The sequence below is a fragment of the Sebastes umbrosus genome, chromosome 6 (assembly GCF_015220745.1).
Source record: "Sebastes umbrosus isolate fSebUmb1 chromosome 6, fSebUmb1.pri, whole genome shotgun sequence".
Taxonomy (NCBI): domain Eukaryota; kingdom Metazoa; phylum Chordata; class Actinopteri; order Perciformes; family Sebastidae; genus Sebastes; species Sebastes umbrosus.
Genome location: NC_051274.1, coordinates 19,117,488 through 19,137,379, shown reverse-complemented (window position 1 = coordinate 19,137,379; position 19,892 = coordinate 19,117,488). Strand labels below are relative to the sequence as shown.

Sequence of the window (19,892 nt, the reverse complement as noted above, 5' to 3'; positions counted from 1 at the left end):
TCACATCTGCAGACCAGAGATGCATACAAGTAAACAGAGAAAAAATATCAGGGATGAAGGCAGGGCGACACGTTTACATTTCCTAATGCAATAATGAGGGGGCAGACAGAGAGTGAAAGTGAGAACATGTGAAAACGGCATCGCGTGGTGCCTGCAGGGTTTCATTACAACGATCTTGCATCATATACTGGAAATAAACATGGCAAAAAAACATCGAATTGCAATCAACCATAAATCATCCCATTGCGCAAAAGCTCAGAGCATCAACATTGTGGTTGATTAAACACAGGCACAGTAGTCGGTTCACTTTTTCAAATGAAATAACACAATGTAAAGACAGGATTTTGCAGCTCTCATTGGTGGTGCTGACAAAGGGAGTGCATTTAAGCTTAAGTTTAAGTCACACAGATAAAAACGTGCTCAGTTTTATGCGTTTGTTTTCATTTTATCCAATTTGTAGCCATGTGAGAGCTGTTAGTAAATAGAGCAGCACTTGTAACCTCCCATTGGGGCTTTGATGGCGTGGTGCTGTATCAGTCCATTGCTTGGATGAAAAAGCTTATTTTCCCTCTTCTCAATGTCTCAAAGGGGCCTCCCAACTTTATCGCTTCCAGGCAGTTAGCTGGCCACCTGGGAGCTCAGGGCGTTGAGAGGTGTGTGTGTGTGTGTGTGTTTGCATGCTTGTATACATGCACATTTGTGGGTGTCCAGCGTGTAAAAACATAACAGAGTATAACGCGAGCAGCGGAGAATCTAAGACATCTGCGATTCCAGGACTGAAACACGAGGGTAAGTTGAGTCCTGCACAATTTGACCTTTTTCTTCTCTTAAGCAAACACTCAGTGGAAACTCCTCAACAGCAGTGGAAATAAAATACAAAACACACGCATGCACGTGGAGTAGATCGAGTGGAAAGTCCTGGTGTTTCCCAGTTTGGGAGAGCTGAGTAATCAAGCCTCAGGATCAGGAGCAGTGTTACAATCTGCATCCTCACAGATAAGCCAGAGCCCTTCTCCTGTCACACTCTGGCCTCTTGATTCACAAAGACTGTCAGTAATCCTCCCAGATTTTTCCTAAAACAATAACTGTGATATTGAATAACTGGTTTGTTTGGAGATGGGACAAAAAAAAACAAGTGTTTTGTCTCAAATACAAATTAATCAAAGTGAAGCAGAAGCTTTTTCTGAAAACAGCCTGAAACATTTCAATCTACATCATTTAGCTGTGCATAACGCCGACTGATTGGGTTCGACATTACACTACAAACAGATGCTGCACTTGAAAGCATCGGAAGGGACAGAGAGTAATGAGATCTGGGTCTTATTAAAATGCCAGAAACCAGTACAGACAACACATTGGATTGCAGCACTGATGTGTCGGGTCAGAAAAGGAACAGCGCGATGAAATTATCAGTCCAAGCTGTCTTCTTCTTCTTCATTTAAATGAAATCAAGCAGCTTCTAATCAGCATCTGAAGGACGCGTTTGCTTTCATGAGATTAAACACGTATACAAACGGACCCCCGTTTACAGCTCTCTCTCACACACACAGACCAGAACACAAAGAGTCATCCAGTCCAGTGCACTGGTATGCAGACACACACACACACGCACAAACACCAACAGGCACCTTGGTGAAAGTGGACGGCTGCAGCCACTACAGTGTGTTTGTTTTTGTGCGGATGGCCAATTCCGATGGGCGGGCTTTCAAAGTCGTTTCTAATCCATTTGATTAGCTGAACCCAAGAACCTGGTCTGCAGACAAAGAGCTCTTTCACACATGCAGCCGCTGCTTACAGCTACATGTGATCTCAGGAATCTGTACATCACAAAACATTCTTCTGCAGTCCAGCTCCCTCCTGTCCTTCTGGCTGTTTGTGTTTCCCTCTCTTGCCTCTACTGATAAGGCCACTGAAGTGTTTCTGACTGATTTATCAGTGTCGATCATCGTGTTTTTCTTTCCTTGTATTTTGCGGATGGCAAGCTCTGTGAAAATGTTTTTTAGATTTTCTGCTGAATCATTCCTCTACAGAAGTATGGCTCTACAGGAGTGACTTGAAAAACAAGTATGTACTCTATGTGAAAGGGGTAAAATCATTATAATAATTACAGCCTCAAGTATTACAATAGAGTTCAATAAACTCCTCTCTCATTAGGCATTCAACAGGAAGGATTTATTGCAGGATTAGATATTTGTATAGATAATAGATTACAGTAGAGTACGATGATGAAAGCGTACTGTAGCGTTCCTCAGTAAGAAGGCTACAAGTCGTTTCGCTAACAATTTATTGGCGAACAGTATACAGGCTACTGTCGGCCGCCAAAACAACAAAGACCTAGCCTCTTGCTTACACTCCCGTTACCGTTCCCATAACTAGCAGGAAGAACAACAAACATCCCCTATCTCACACTACTCACTATCGAAGGTAGCTGAAATGACTAGGCTTCACTTAGCAGCTTATATTAGAGAAGACTTACATGTTGCTCGTCTTTTTGGTTTTGGAAAGGCTAAAAGACAACTAGAATTACCATCTTGCGGTTGTATGCCTCCGTCAACCAGTCAAGTTGCAGTTTACATCAATGTTTGTCCAGAATGTCATCATTTTATCCTATTAGACATTTGTGTGAAATTGTCATAATTAGTATATAAATTCTTGAGTTACGGACAAAAACATGTTTTGTGAGGTCACATTGACCTTGACCTTTGACCGCCAAAATCTAATCAGTTCATCTTTGAGTACATTTGTTCCAAATCTGAAGAAATTCCCTCCAGGCGTTCGTGGGATATCGTGTCTACGAGAACGGTATGGACGGACGGACCTGAAAACATAATACCTCCGTCCATGGCTGTCGTCGGCGCTGAGGCATAAAAAGACACCACCCTCCTGACTCTTTGTAGCATACAACCACGCCTGCCTTGCTTGGTTAAGGCTGCTAAGGTGTGATTGGACAATCACTGTTCATGGAAGGGATTTAGCAAACAGTCAATTGAAAGCTCTCCAATCAATGGAGTGTGTCTTTAAGTGCATTTTGTTGGCACAGTGTTTAATAAAAAATCTTATGATGATTGGATGAAAAGAAAAATTCTGTCTCATCCTTTATTATTGTTGAAATTAAAAGACTTACTATAACAGTATGGAAAAAAAGTGGCTTGCAGTAATTGGATTCCCATGAACTTGTGTCTCACAGCCACTAAAAAGTTCCCAAAACCTTTGACAATGTGGCCATAAACAAATCTGTTTTCGAATTGAAATAGAGGCAGCAGAAGTGCATTCCTCCTCGTTACTTTCATGTCAACATGTCATTAGCAGCTCCCATGTGCTGCCATCTCTGGTCCTACAGCTGATTTAGGAGAGGTAATGAAAGGGCCATCTGGTCTGACATCAAATGTCTTCTGTTAAAAAGACCACTAGGGATCCCAGGGAGGACCGACATGGTCACACTCACGTGAATACCACCATCTAGTCGAGGCCTAAACACATGAGTCAATGTGTGAAGTATGCATCGCTGTAAAATGGTGGTGATCGCAAAACCTCAGAGGAACCTTAAAACCTGTGGTGTGAATAGCTGCGAGCGAGTGTTCCTCGTTTAGGTTCGCTTCTCCCGACACTGGATCAAAGTTTTAACAAGTCCCATAAGTTCACTACTCATCCTCTCTCAGGTCCATCAAAGACTCCGGCTTTCAGATTACGAAACAGGAAAAACGTCAGGAAAGAAGTGAACATCTTGTATTTTGTTTTCACGGCTTCCTTCTGGAGCCGAAAGGTACATTTTCTGAACACTGTAGTCCAACGCCAGTTATTCTTCCTCCACCCTTGTGACTGTAAAAAGACGTGAAAGTGAGCATCTGTCAGCGGCTGTTTACTGGATCTTAAGGAAATGGGCAAAAGCGCACGCTTTTAGGGCCATACTTATTAGTTTTGACACAACTGCCTTCTCCAATGGACAAAGTTGTCAGACGAACACTTTCCTATGGACTGCTGTAATAAATAAAACAACAGCATGTCAAAACATTTAATGAAATGTGCTTAAGGTATCATCCCCAAAAGACCAATGTAAAGGTGTGTTCCACTATTTAATAGATTGTTCCAGACAAAGGCACATGGGACGGAGGCTGACGGAAAGCCTGCCCGTGTGTGTGTGTGCAGGTTGTGCAGCTTATGCAGGAGTTTTATGCGACGCAGATGAGAGGCAGATCTGGGCCGAGGAGGGAGTGTCGGCGTGACGGGACTCTGTAAGCGGGCGGTCTACTGCCTCTTGGGTCCGTCTCCATTCTGCTTGGAGACATTGTGGCAGCAACAACTAATGAAATGTTTTCTCGAGGACAATGAAACACTTGTACCTCAACTTTTGGTACAGGCAGAGCCATTACAAAACACAAAAGCAACACACAGTTAATCAAAGACATAGAAAAGCATCTGTGACGGGCAAGAGAAGAAACAAAAGTTAGTTTTTTTTGCCTGAGCGTGCACGCAGGTGTGTCTATCTGTGTGGTAATATCCATGACAGATTGTTATCTCCAAATACAGTATAGTTAAATAAACACAATGTGCACGCTTTACTCTTTGTTCATGAAAGACGTGTGGTATTGTATTGTATATACAACGACTGCTGCTTATCTGCAATATTGTGTTTTGTGTTTCATTTGCTCTGAGCTGAAACAGATAAACCATAAAAGTCTTGAGTGTGACGGACCAGCAGAGCTATCCAGGTTTGGCAGGTACCCTCGATTCTTTCTTTCTTTCCTCTCTCTCTCGCCAGCTGTGAGTCTGTCCAGCCAGTCAGCGTGAGACATCTGGGATGCATTGGACCCGTGAGAGAGGAGAGGAGGGGGGGGGGCAGCTGGAACCTATCAGAGCCCCAGAGATCAGCAGATCTGCTCTGTGTGTTTGGGATTTGACCTGTCCCAAGCTCTAAACTCATCCACTGTCTCGTACAGGAATGATGACAAGGTAAGGAGGGGTGGTGAAAACACTGTTTACAAACTGATCTACTGTAGGTGTGCTTGTGTGTTTTAGGTTTCTATGGATTGCACGAGTGTTTTTTTTCATGTACGAGTTAGGGATGCTGATTTAGAAACATTTTCTTAACCGATAACCGACCCTCTTTAATCGATTATTAACCATTAACCGACAAGATTAGTGGCTCGCATGCAGCTGCAGTGTATGAGCACAACAGACAACTGAGTCCCCCGTTCACCGTCAGGGAGCATATGCTGTGTTCACAGTCCCCAGTTCAACGTCTGGGAGGGTTAACTTAGCAGCCACAGTGCTGCCTGTAGTGTCGCGGACATGCAGCCACTTTCCCAATAAAAATCTTCACCGCCCATTTAGTTTAGTTTAGCAGATTGTCAGCTGTGTGTCTGCCCGGCGTGACGACACTCTGTCTGCCCGGATTAACGATAGCGATTGTCCAACAGTGTGTGTGTTTGTGCTGCTTGAGCACCTGTAGCTCTGCTAGTCGCTTGGTGCTCCCCGTAGTCACACACATTCGCAGTGAAACTTCAGTGAGTTTCCGACAGACCGTGTGTGGATTTGTCGGTGGCGTTATAGCTGTGAACGTAGGTGTAGCAGACAGTGTTTGTACAGTTTATTTGCATTTCAAATAGATTTTATATCGATAAATATCTCATGTGAAGGATAACTTGCCGAGCACCTATCGATGTAGTTGGATCGTAGGAATATAAATCGATACATCGATGTAGTAGATGAATCGTTACACCCCTAAAGTTAACTGTTATATATATTTGTATGAACTACAGTCTAAAGAGCAGCCCCTGAACACTCCTAATTCCTTCAGACAGTAGCTCAAGGTTTCTAGATTATGGAATCAAACATTGGGACTCAGCCAACGAATGAGTCCAATCCCACTTTTCAGCAGCTTTCCCCTTCTCCTTCACCCAAACAGAGTCAACATCTGTGGACAGGTTAAACCAGGTGTGGCCTGTCCTGGGCCCGGGAAGCCGGGGGTTAGATTTGGAGCTTAATGCGGGGGGACAGGTGTGTTTATTGATGGGGGGCTGATACTAACGTGGCCTGACACCTGGAGCCTACGGTGCTGATGGGGATATTTGGACATGCCTGTACCCTGTAATCCCTTTATGCTTGGCCTTTTCAGATGGGAAGTGAAATTAGTAGAAAAAAATGTGTCAGAAAATCACCTGATGAGCATTTTAAAAATCTCTGCCCTCTGGCAGCGTTTTGCTATGAAACTCCAAACACACCTGCCTCACGGCACCTGGCACCTGCAGGGGCTGAGACATCAGACACCAAATGTCAAAGTGGATAGGGTCACTGGTAAGACATGTCACTGAACATTACAGTGATTTCAAATGACTGTGGCCATAATTTGATTAGTGTTTTTGGACATGCAGAGAATATCATTTTGCTCTGGCACATAAAAGAAATTCCAAGCCAGCGTGTCCCACTGTGAAAAGCAGAGGATAACAACGAGCTGGAGTTCACATGGACAGTACTCATCTTTAGGGGTTTGAGTTGTGGGCAGTCAGAGATTGTGGTGTTGGCTTTCAGTGTTTTTAAGAGAATGATATTCATCATCCCTGCCAGAAATCAGGACCCACCCAGGGATAATGGAGCAAAACACAATGATCCTCAAGTACGCATTCTCCTACCCAGACAACCCCTCCCCTCCTACAACTCATACACAGAGTTCAACCCAGCTTCAAGACATTTGATACACATTTTTCACTTGTATGAAATACAATATGTCCTCACAAATCTCAACTGTAAAATTCCTTGCTGCATGGTTGCCCAACACTACGATTCATGTGTGAAATACGACACAGCAATTCTAGGCGAAGGTGTCCAAGCTCAACTCTGTGACCTTTCACAACCACCGATCCGCGCTATGAATTTACAGCTAGATTAGTGTTTCAGATTTCATCCCTCCCATTGTATTCTCTCTCATGTCTGGCCAACCAACCAAAAGCCTTTTATTCACATACTGCTTCCATATGTTCGATAAATGCCCCGGGATATTGGTAACATGGGCTAAAATCAAGCTGCAGATATGCTGTTTGCACTACAGGGCCTACTGTAGAACAACATTGCAAGAGCAAATCTGTACCATACAATTTGTTCATGGCTGCTAATGTAGCCGTTTCCTGATTGTAGCACATAGTGAGTGAGGGCACCAGCACCTTTTTTCCCAGAAGAAGGGGGAAACAGTTGTGTTTATTTGTTTTGTGGTGACCCCGTGTTGCTCTGTAACTCTCTGTGGTTCCCAGTCTGCTTTGTGCTCCGATCACATCTTCTAGTTCTCCCCCAGTCACAGTATATTAATTTATTATGTCATCCTCAAATTACAGTTTTTGTTTTAGCATGCTTTCCAAATAATCAAAAATCATTCAGGCAAGATGCTGTCCAGCACAGTGACTCATTGTTTTCGAGAGTAAACAGCACACTAGGAGTGTGTATTAATCACTGGTGACAATGACAAAGCTGAGGCAATGCAATCCCTTTGTATGTTTATGGTCTTGCTGAAGGGGCTTTTGTGTGTTTAAGTGTCATAACAAGACCACCCAACACAGCGCCACTGAGAAAGCCTGAGCAACTTAACAGACAGAGATCAAATACTCAGTTTGGATGTAACAAAAATGCGAACTGAAATGACAAAAAAAATAATTTCTGCTAAGAAATACATTTCTTTTGACTTTGCACTTATTTGGGCAAAATTTTAATTAACAAAAAGAAGAGACGTAAGTTGTATTCATTTTTCTGTCATGATAGCGGCGCTTACATTATGGTTCTCCAAAGGGCGTGAATTTTTGATTGAACCTGACAGTGTCCATACTGTCATTTGATTGGTGCAATACCAGTGTGGGCGGGCACTAAGAGTAGTGAGGCTTGTTGAAAAAGATGGAAAAAAATGTCTTGAATCAGTGTTCATGGCAAACACCCAGGAGGAGCGCCACAAACAAATTTTCATAGTGGCAAAACGGTGGATTTACAACTTCTGTGTCCGTCACATGTTGCCATTGGGCCCAAAAATACTTTTTCCCATAGACTTACATTGGGAAAGAGACATCTGTAAGTCAACGAGGTAAACTTGCAAATATTAATGTTAGACTGTTTGATGTTAACGGTAACATTACAGTTCATGCTAGCTAACCAATCAGCAGCCAACGTTTGCATTTACAGTGAGTGAGCGAACGATAACGTTACATTAACCATGAGGAGTCAAAACTCCTTAACAGCTGTAATCCTGTTACTAACGTTAACCTACTTGCTCCTCTTCATCCCCTATGGGTAATAAGGCTGCAATGAGATCTCTCCATTGCATTTTTTCCTCGGCAACATGCTGCTCCTCTCCCCATAACAGGAGCATCTTGTCCAGCAGCTCCTCCAACTTTAAGATGCATCAGCTAGCAGGGCCGGTTCTAGCTTTTTGGGGGCCCAAATGCAAAATCTTGTTTTTTTACCAAATGCTTCTTTTTACACATAAAAAATATATTTAAATGTATCTCAGCTGCATTGTTAACATCAAGATCAAAACAAACATGCAAATTAATTATTGATTAAGTTCTCTTAGTTTTGTATTCAACATCAATGAAATGTACTGAAACATATACATACATCTGAAATGTATACGTGGCACAAAAAGGCAATTTATCATTTTGGCCGGTAAAAAATATGCTTGGTCGGTAGATTGTTTCATCTACCAGTCCCCTTGGCCGGTGAGTCAAAAAGTTAATTTCAGACACTGCATCCATAGGCTTTACGTGCAGTCGGTAGCACATCACGGAAGTTGACATCGCGTCTCTTAGCAACACCGACGATCAAATGACCCATGGGAAACGTCCACCCAGAGACTTGAAGCATAGATGCTGTTTCTACAGAAGTCCAAAAAAAAGTTTTGTCTTCTTTTGAAAAATGGGAAAATATGCACAATAGCTGCAGAGTCATTCTGGTTTATGTTCCTATACACGAAATGTGAGAAGAACAGCTCAACCATTGGACTTCCTGAACGCAAATCATGTTCCCCCCTCCTTTACATGAATGCACATCCTCTCAGGAAGCCGACCGATCACTTTGAGACAATCTGATTCCTGCAGCTCCGGGGCCGCTGTGGGAAAAACTTGGAATCCTGGAATTCCGGAATTCCAAATTGGTTTCCTTTCCTTCCAGGAAATATCTCCACTTTGGTGTTTTTGACTTACCCTTCCTCCCTCTGTGTCTCATAGGTCAGAGGAGTCTTTTTGAAAGCATCCAGTTCAGCGCTGCTCTAATATCAAAGTCACAGGTGGAGACCTGTCCTGCAGAGGGGCTGTTAGACTCACTGTCACACAGCTCACTGACTCACAAACAACTCGTGACCCATGCAGCCATTTTTTTTTTTCACCTGCCAGACACTCCTGTCTTCATCAATGCCAACTATACACATGCAAAGTTCAGTTTTCTAATTATTTACTAATGCAAATTGACAAGTTCGCTCACCCACAAACAGAGTTGACCTCTTAAGATACCATAGCCCCCCAATCTGTGTTTTGGACCACCATGGTCCTGTCGTAAATTTGACCTTTGACCTAATTATTGACTGTTAGTTTAGCCACTGCGCGCTCTCTCTCTGTCTCTCCCCGTCTGTCCCTGGGGTTTATGCATCTGTCTACATTGTGTCCTTTTCACTCGCTCCAAGAATCTTTTATCTTCTGTTTTCTGTCTTCACCTTTAACAATACATCTTCTCTCCATTATGTCTTTCCTTTGTATTCCTTCATTTTGCAGCCTTCTTTTTTTCCATCTCTTTCCTCCGTATTTCTTTAGAAAAGCCATCTGTAATAACCTTATTGATTGAGTGCCACTCCTCTGTTGTGTTCTCCACAGCTGCTGCAGTTGCTATGGTGTAACAGGTCAGCACAGCTCTCCGCCATCTCTTTTTGAGGTCTGATGTTAAGCTGATCCATCAAGGCGGGGGTCACTGAAATGATGACATAATGATCCAGTATTCCTGCCTCCAAATGGCCTCTCTCCAAGTGGAATTCCTAATTATCCAAGCAGGTATTCCCAAGATCTCAATGCGATTAGAAACAGCTTGCGTGTATGAGAGGGATGTATAGCCTACATGTGAGAAGATGGAGAGGCTGCAGAGTCCTGGTCACTAGAGGAGCATAATGGAGGTCTCACACACGCAGTAAATCTTGTGTCACAAAGGAGGGATTGGCAAGATTATATGAAAAATATTGGACATACAGTACATCTGGTTAGCCTCTGTAATAAGGTGAGGGTGTGTTTCATTGTCGTGCTTTGTTTCAGGGCAACAGTGACACGGATTCAGATATACGGGCAACAAATAATAGTTACCGAGGCTGTTATTCCTGGCTTAGGCCCCAGTTCATCACTGGTTAATATGACAGATATGGCTGACCCCTGTGCTCTTAAAAGGGTGTGATGGCAATGCTGACATCAAGTAACTCCTTGTGAGAACCTTACTCTGGCAGCCGATATTTCACAATGGGGCTCTGTCTAGGATGACATCAGAGGCTGGTTGCACAAAGATAGTCTATCTGAGCATGGACTGGATCTAAAAAAGAAACAGTCAGACTTTATGCAGAATTGCATAAACAAATCCACCATGCTGCAATACTTCTTTGAAGGAGAAAACAAAGACAAAAGCACAACATAAATCAAACATTATGATCTCTGTGTATGATCTCAGAGATAGCCGTTTCCAAAACTGTACTGGATTTTTCTTCATTTAAGAAGCTGGAATCAGATATTTTGCCTTTTTTTTTTCTTAAAAAATTACTCAAACTGATTAATCAACTATCAAAATGGCTGGCGATTCATTTAATAGTTGACAACTAATCGACATTTAAGCTCCAATTAATTGAATTACTTAGATCATTTGAATCAGTCAGCAGTCACAAAAGATTACCACTTAAATGGTTTAAAACAGAATTACAGTAAACCCTTTCTGAACACACTGTTCAGGTCAAGATGCCAAAGGATGACTTATAGTAAATACAGTAAAAGTAGAATGTACACAGGAAGCATCAAGCGATTATCAGTAATTGAATTTGCACATTCATTCATCTGTTTTTATCAAAATATAAAATGTGTCAACCCAAACCATTGTACCCTTGTAGTGTTGTTAGTTTCACTTTAGGTTCAGTGCATTTCACATTAAAATCAAGCGGTTTGGCGGACACAAGTCAGAGTGACACATTGCCAGTGATAGCCAAACATACAAACTAACACATATTGACGCAGCTGGCTGTTTATGAGGGACACAGAGAGGTAAACTGAGCAGATAAACAGAGATACTTGAGGTCTGAGATACGGGCCAACTCTGTGGCCTGCTGGTCAAACAAAAGCCAGATGCTGCCCTGGCTTCCCGTATTAGATCCCCTATTATTTATTAATCTCACTCGTGGTCCATGCCAAGGATTTCCAGAAATCGTACTTTCCACTAGTGTGTTACATCCAGTTCATCATAAACCAGATGACATCCTAGCCAGCCCATCGTTTTAGGGCTTTGAACCTCCGGGCCTATCTGATGGAGATGGAAACCCATTGAAACAAATCCCACCTGTCAATGATGGGTCCAAAAGGTCCCAGAAAACAGTCAAGCGCCATTTAGCTGCCGTAATGCCCCAACATGTGCTGCTCAGAGTTACTTCAGCTGTGCTCGCAACTCCAAGGACGTCGCTGTCCTGTTGCTGCTGATGTAACAGCAGCCTCTGGCCAGGCTGTTACATAAGCTCTGGAGCCACATGAAAAAGCCAAATTAGAAATGAAAATCACCGAAAATCTCTCTCTGGTCACTTCTACAGAACCACACAACTCCTCCAAGCACAGGCTACTGGCCAAGCACATCAGCACATCAGCACTGCTATGATCTCTCTCTCTCTCTCAATTCTGACAGCCATATGGAGGAACCACAAATCAACAGCTGCTTGTGCAAATTGTTAACATATTAATATGTGTGATATCTGCTGAATAGATGTGTGTGTGTGTGTGTGTGTGTGTGTGTGTGAGCACCCAACTGCCACATGTAACATGTTGTATAGATTGAGCGTGTCTCAAAATGTCTTTATTGTCTACTCCTTTGCAAAGGAAATAAATACAGAAATCATTAGCGTACCATGACACAAACAACAATGAGATGATAAACGGTGCATTGTTGAAATTCTCCTTCAACAGTTGTGCGCTCTGCGACGAAAACAACCAATTACTCCCAAGTCTGCGCCCCTGTGGGCCAAGCCGATGACACATAACAAGAAGTTATATGATTGCGATCATAAAAACGAAAGTCATCTCTCCTGGTGAACGGCCAAAAATTCCAAACATGTTTGATCCAGTGAGTCAGTGCACCCAGCGTCATGCACTCATTCAACCCTCTTTGTCCTCAAACTGTGAGATCAACAGGAACTTTAAAATTGACTTCATAAATATGGATTATTGAGACATGCCATGCCCCTTTAAAATTACTTTGAAGCTGCCACATTATCAGCAGCGGCGCCAGAGAATTGTGATCAGGGATGGGCTGGATTGTTTATAGCAGGTGTCAATGAATTTTGACGTAACAGACTAGAGCTGCAATGATAAATCAATTAGTTGTCAAATACTAAATTAATCAGCAACTATTTTGATTACCGATTAATCGGTGAGAAATTTCTCTGATTTCAGCTTCTTAAATGTGAGTATTTTCTGGTTTCTTTACTCCTAATACTACTACAGAAAATAAGATTCAATGATCCCGGGCTAATATGCTACATAATTGAAATGCATGTTACTAAATGTTTAGTGTTATATAACATCGTAAGCAGAACTAATTCTGCAAATTCCAGAATGAACAAATGAATGATACAAAACGTTCATGGCAACAAGCACGAACAAACAATGACAATCTAAGCCATAGTCACAACAGAAAGCATCTGTGGATTTAAAAAAAAAAACACTTCAGCTGTGAGCAGAAATTAACGTAACACCGGCTACAGTTGAAAATGGTAACACAGAGCAGTCTCACGTTACTGTGGAAACAGGAATACACAACTCAGCTGCCCGCCAGCTGTAGCTCAAGATGTCGCAACAGCTGTTTCTACGCGCTTCCGCCTGTTGACTGTGACAGATAATCGTTCATAAATTTAAAAAATACTCAGTGCTCTGATAGTGCTACGTTCTTATGTGAGTGCTATGATTACTAGGCTAAATAAGGGATGCGCAATCAATCAATTTTATCGAAATCGTAATATTGGTTAATGGTGAAATGTGTGTCAAAATACTATTTTAAATCAAATATTGTGGTGCTGCAGAGATGTCCTGGCCTACACATCATGTTCTACAGACTTAAGAAAACACGTTCTTTGGCCACGCCAAGGGTGGGCTTCAGACACCGTTTCAGTTCAACTTTAACATTTGCTGAACAAGTTGCTTTTAGTGTGTTTCATCACCCAAGCATGCTCAATCTAAAAAAGCAATACTGCAACTTTTTTCCCATAGTAAAACCATGACCTCTCTTCACTGCCAGGGATGGCCTCATTAATACAATCATATTTTCATCAACTTGATTTACAAGATAGTTTGAATTTACAGATAATATTCCTAGTCTGACCAGAACCAAACTATTGAATGCACTGTGTGAAAGTCAAGCATGGTAAACGACATCATCACTGATGAATTCCCATGCAGTGCTGTTGGATAAGTTTCTTCTCAAACTGCCAAATGGATGGGAGTCGACCTCCAGTTATGAGCACACATACACACTCGCACACACAGACAGATATGCTTACTGTCATGAATGGTGTTTTATAACCCAAAGCATGAATTGCAAAGTTCTCTGATCATAACGAAGCCCATTCAGCATTAAAATAAAAGAATAGCGGAGGGTAGAGCCAGGCACTGTAACCACAAACAGATGGGTCCTCTACCACTGAACTTAATTGATGGAGGAATGGAAATAATTTCAGCCCCACCAATCAGAGGTAATAGAGGCTAGTCCTCCCCTGACACCCCTGTTCTAATTAAATAGTACTGGTGTACATTATAAATCCTTGGTTGGTTAATTCTGCTGTGAGTTCTCCACTTTGACTTGCCAGTGTACCATATGACCTGACCCTGTAATTGTACAGAGCAGGCTGTATTAAATTATTGAGTGCTTTTTCCGCCAGGGCAAAGTAATCAAGATAAGTAGCTATTTTCTGCATATCAGCACGATCTTTGTCCCACTCTATAATTTGTATGATTATAGGATGTCTACAAATGACTGTTCTGAATCCCACTTTCATTCACTTTTAACAGGGATGGAAAGAGTAATAGAAAATGATACTCAAGTACTGTTACTTTAAAAAAGCTTTACTTCCAGTAAAGGTACTTGTGCTACGAAAGTAAAAAGTTGCAATAAAATTGCATTACATGTCAACATACTGTATAGATCTACAGTAGAGGAACAAAATCACGCCACGAGCCCTTATGTCCAAACCAACAATAAATTCCATTTCTATAGATACACTTTACAGCATGTACATACAACAGACTATCAAATATAGACCCTTAACTTGACAACATAAACAGTGTAAATGGGCCCAATGTTTGTAAATGCTGTAGCTGACAGGAAGTAAACTTGGACCATGCTGTTGCTCTAGCACAGGGGTCAGCAACCTTTACTATCAAGAGAGCCATTTTAGGCAAAAGAAAAAAGAAAAAAATCTGTCTGGACCCGCAAAACATTTGAGCATTGTGAGGAAGGTATCACAGTTTATAGTCTAAGTATATAGTATATAAGTCTAATGCAGTGAGGGTCAAAGTGTAAATGTACTACGGAGTATTAGGGCCACATTGAGGGAAATAAATCAGAGATTTCCAGAATAAAGTCATAACTTTACGAGCAAAAAGTCGTTATATTATGTGAATAAAATCATATCTTTACAAGAATAGAGTCATAACTTTACAAGAATAGAGTCATAACTTTACGAGAATAGAGTCATAACTTGACGAAAAAAAAGGAAATAATACGTAAAATGACTACTTTATAATATTATGACTTTATTCTCATAATACTACGACTTTTTTTCTCTTAAACTTGTGACTTTATTCTCATAACATTAGAGAGCCACATGTGGCTCTGGAGCTGCAGGTTGCAGACCCCTGCTTTAGCAACATAGTGGCAATGAAGAGGTCTATAATAAATACAACCACCTTCCTCTTTACAGCCTTTTACTGTAATTAACCAGAACTCTGACTGAAAATTACTGAATAAAACATCACCAAAGTAGACAACAGAGATGTATAAACAATATAAACACTGCAGCCACAAACACACATAGAGATATTACAGCAAAGGAGCGCTACTAGCGAGACACCGGTGGTCGCTTTCAGTCCACAATGGCGGAAGCGTCGCTTTGCAGCAGGGCGCTGACGTCGCCATGGAACGAACAATTCATTTTCAATTCTTGGTGATGTTGTACTCACCTGTCTGAACGGGATACTGTGAGTAATTGTTCCCACGATACCCTTCTTTTCTCTGCTCGGTCATTCTCAAAGCATAATGTCCCCATAATGTCCATTCAGCCTCTCTGTCCCTCTGCGCTCAACAACAACGTTTTCAAAAGAGATGCACCTGTAACACCTTGTGCGTCTGATTTGCGTCACTCGCTGCGTGCTTTCTGATTGGTGCATTAAATCAGTGATTAATTAAGGACGATGCAACCTTTTTTTTAACAATGCCGAGGTACAATAATGCTAACCATACCTTTTTATGGCGTCCTCCTTAATTGTACTGCATTGTTGTTCATTTTTTTGTCCTGTAATTGTAAGCACCGCCCCGGGTGTCAGACGCTGTGCCAGCTAACGTACACGTTGTATGTGAACATGGAGCTCTGCTGCCCTCCTGTGGCCGCAGACACACCAGCAGCTTCTTCTCTGCAGCAGCTGCTGCGAATGTTGCTCCTGTCTTTTGTTTCATTCTCACAGTTCATCACAAATTGTTCGTGTTTTTTACTATGTATGGGATACGATTTGAGGTGTAGCTAAGTATAAAGTATTGTGATAAAAAAAAAGTAGGACCACTTAGTAGCCTAATTAAATAAATGTCTTTTAAGTCACTATATATCACCGAATGAGGTAACACAATGGTGATGGCCCACTGATGAAAGTATTGCAATATTTATATTTTTGCAGTATTACAAACTGGCTGTCTGTGGCAACAAGCCCAGAAAATAAATGCTGCAGTTTTTCTCCATTGTGGACAAACAAAAAACGGAATAATGACGCTCATGTATCAACTAAAAGCCTCCAGACTGCTAAGCTTTAAGCACTAAAATAGAAATTCTAAATCAACCAATTTAAAAAGATATTCAAAAAGTACAAGTACCAAAAAACAACTTTGTTGCAGTAACGAGAGTGAATGTAGTTTTTTACTTTCACCCTTGCTTTTTAATGTTAATATACAGGAACAAAAGTGTGGACCTGAGGTAAGAGAATGAGGACAGCATGTGTTACTGGTGATATGCTCCTGATCCACACAGATGGAAAGCCAGAAGGGCTGGTCAGAGTCATTTCCCCAGGAAACGGCCTGCGCGGACCAAGTTGGCATGCTTTGCCCCTTCACATTCCCTCACTGCAAGGGATTAAACCTCTGCACATTTAACAGGGATACTGTTCTTTTCTTTTGAATGTCTTATTTCCTTTGCTGAGCACATTTTGGCTGCGATTGTTAATTGGATGAAACCTATTCAGGATATCTGATAGAAGTTAAGAGGCATACAGTATTTAGGCTACTTCTTTACATGCTAATACGATACAGTGAAGAAAAGCTGGAGATTCAAAGATGGAAATACAAAACATTTGAAATGAATCAAATGCATTCCGTTCAGGCACACATTTTGCCCGCGGAGAGGAACTGGAGAGAGAGAGAGAGAGAGGAGGGAAGGAAGCTGTCTTCAGCTCCTGACCAGCATCCAACAAACTGAGTGCTCACCAGAGGCTGGTTTGCAGAGGTCTGGAGTCCTCTTGGTTCTGTTAATAATGCCGGAGTCAGCTCCACAACAGTAAACACTGAGAGCTGCAATCAATCAGCAGCTCGGGCAGTAAACACACCAAATTGCCACAGGAGGCCTTATGGGAGTGATTGTGAGGGTATAGTCAACGTGATCGCCTCATCGTTTGAGTACTGCACAATAAAACACTGTGCCATGACACGGTGGTGAACAGCAAATTACACAGCATTGTATGACAGTGGCAAATAAAATATGGTACAGTTTATTGTAAAACTGTTTCCAAAAGAGGATCCAGAGGTCTTTGTGGGGATTTGACGATGTCTCCTGAAAAAGTTGGAATAGATCAAAAAAAATATTCCATTCACTGGAATTCTGGCAGTGAGCTTTCCTCTGTTAAATAGCAGAAATATTGGGGGGCGCCTGGTGGACGGTGGGGAACAAGCACTTGCCCACCACTGCAGAGACCCGGGTTCAGCTGAGGGCAAACTGCTTTTGTTTTGGGTCTAATTGAACAAAAGTGTTTACTGCACCATGCAGGGCGCCTGTGGGGATGGGATAAGGGTCTGGGGGAGGATAGCGTCAACATCTTCGCGTGCTACGCCCTCCTGCTAAAGCTGCTTGCAACCAGGTGATGTGGCGTCATCATGTGTATTGGGGAGACACACCCTCCCCAAACCAACAGTGGGAGTTAACAATAATGAGGAGGAAAATGTGGGAAAAAAGCATTCAAAATATACAGAAGAGATATTTATCAAACTGAATCAAAACATCTGCCAGATGCTGATCCTCTGCTATTTGGTGACAAAAGGTTTGTTGAAATTGTCATTTGCTGCTTCTCTATGCAATTCTACCCTATGACACCACAATCCAGGTTAATTATACCCTCAAGTTTAAGATCAACATCCAAACAATGACCATCTGTGCAGGCTTGCACTTAATAAATGGCAAATGCCAGGTTGGCCAAACTACTGTTGGACCAGCATCAGACGAGAGAGCAAATGTGGAAGAAACTAAAAGTTGGAATAGCCTCACTGGACCTCTGCATTAGGTCCAGATTCTCTTTAACTGATGTGATGACGAGGCGTGGTTAAGCAGGTATATGACAGACATGTGGACTCAGGTCACATGACTTGGACTCAAGTGAGTCATGAATCTAATGCGTTTAGACATGACTTAACAAAACCAAAAAAACACTTTAAAACTCACGTGAGACTTTAACACTAATGACTCATGACTCCATTTGCACTTTAGCCTTCTGACCTGGAATGACCTGCTCTCCTCCCCAAGCCCAAAGATTTAAATGTATTGCTGTGCAGAGAGAGAAGTGGGAGTGAATCAGTCCAACAGCAGCCAATCACATTGTGTGAGCAGAAAAGGGACAATACATTTGGCAGTACAGGCCACCAGACAGATGATACCTCTGATTGATATAAATACTGCATGGTCAACAAAAGAAAAATGCGAAACACTGGGCTCAGAGATTACAATTGATTATGATTGAATCACAGGAATAACACATAGCAAGGCTGATCATTTTGCTTTTAAATGTTAGTTTAAAGATAGTATCATAACTTTGCATATGGACTTTCAACTTGTTTATTCAGCCCTGAAAAGTCAGAGGTAGCCACAAAAGGCAAGACAAAGTTGGAAGTAACCATGTAAAGTTGTTTATTGCTAACTTTTCGGTATTAAACTACAAGTGATTCACATTTGAATAGAAACATGTCCATTTAGGGGTTAGATCTGTGTGCATTTGACTGATCAGAGCAACAAATCAAACTGTCCTCCAAGTTTTTTACTGACAGAGTAAATTTACTACATTCATACAACTGTATAAAATCTCTCTCTCTTGACATGAAAACACATTTAGGCTCACATTGGGCATCATCGATTGTACTGCATCGTCTAAGGGAGGGATTAACCTCAAAGAAATGACAAATAAACTGATGGAGACGCTCATGTAAACACAATGAAGGCAGGGGAGAGGAAGGACTCAAATTAATGAAGGAACTCAAGACTGAAATATGGGAGTGGGTAATGTAAAATATATTGTGTAAAGTATTTTTCTGTTTAGTTCATCCATTATTTTGTTCCAGAAACTTCATCCCTCTATCATTATCAAGAGCGCGTACGGCGATCAAACGGCCGGTGGACTGTAAGGAGAGAGACGCCTTTCATTAAAACATCAAAGAGTGTGTATCATTCCCCAACCTGAGCGCTTCACTGAGCCACTTGGTACATCGCATGCCTTATTAGATGAGTTCAAGCTAATCCAACTGTAACCAATTGTGCGTTATTGTTCACGCTAATTACTCCGTCAGAGGAGGTCGGCCTCCGCTGAGCTCGCCTCAGATCCGCATCAGGATGTCAGAGGTCACACTCGACCAGGGCTGAAACTTCTCGCACAAATACCCACCTTCGCCCCCACCCTGCCTCACCCCATCACCCTTCGTTCACTCAGCAGCTTGACCCATATTCCCTATACCCCTCACAAGCCTGGGAAAGATTAATCCGCAATAACGGGAAAACGGGGTTGTCATTGGAGATTTGAGTTAATACGCGTACATCCGCTCCCCGCTGTGGCCCTATGACCTGCGCATGTGCCCCCGTCACTTGAGAGCACAGGTATGCAGGGAATGCCGTCGCAGCAGAGTCAGACAGACGCTGCGGAGGGCTGCGAGCGAGAGGAATCGCAGGTTAGGAGGTGAGGAGCACAACTTCACGCCCAGATGAATGTTTGTTCAACCTGGGATCATTTATGAAAGGAGCCCAAGCTGGAGGAGACGGTTATGCCTTCATCATCTCTATCTCTGACTGCATAAGCTCTTCTCCCTCAGGCGTTGGGATTCAAAGAGAGTTCTATGTATTTAGCCCGGTATTGTACCCCCCCATGGTGCGGCGTTAGCCTGCAGCTATCTCTCTCTTTCGTCTGTCTTTAACC

At 42.2% G+C, this 19,892-nt stretch overlaps 1 protein-coding gene across 1 annotated transcript in view; it reads right to left on the bottom strand.

The window, feature by feature from the left end:
• Positions 1-15,692, bottom strand: part of LOC119490471 (EMILIN-3) — a 58,634-nt gene extending 42,942 nt beyond the window's left edge. The window contains exon 1 of the mRNA XM_037773890.1: positions 15,426-15,692. The gene's annotated coding sequence lies outside the window, so the exon portion shown is untranslated. The remainder of the gene's footprint in view (positions 1-15,425) is intronic.
• Positions 15,693-19,892: the final 4,200 nt, after the last annotated feature.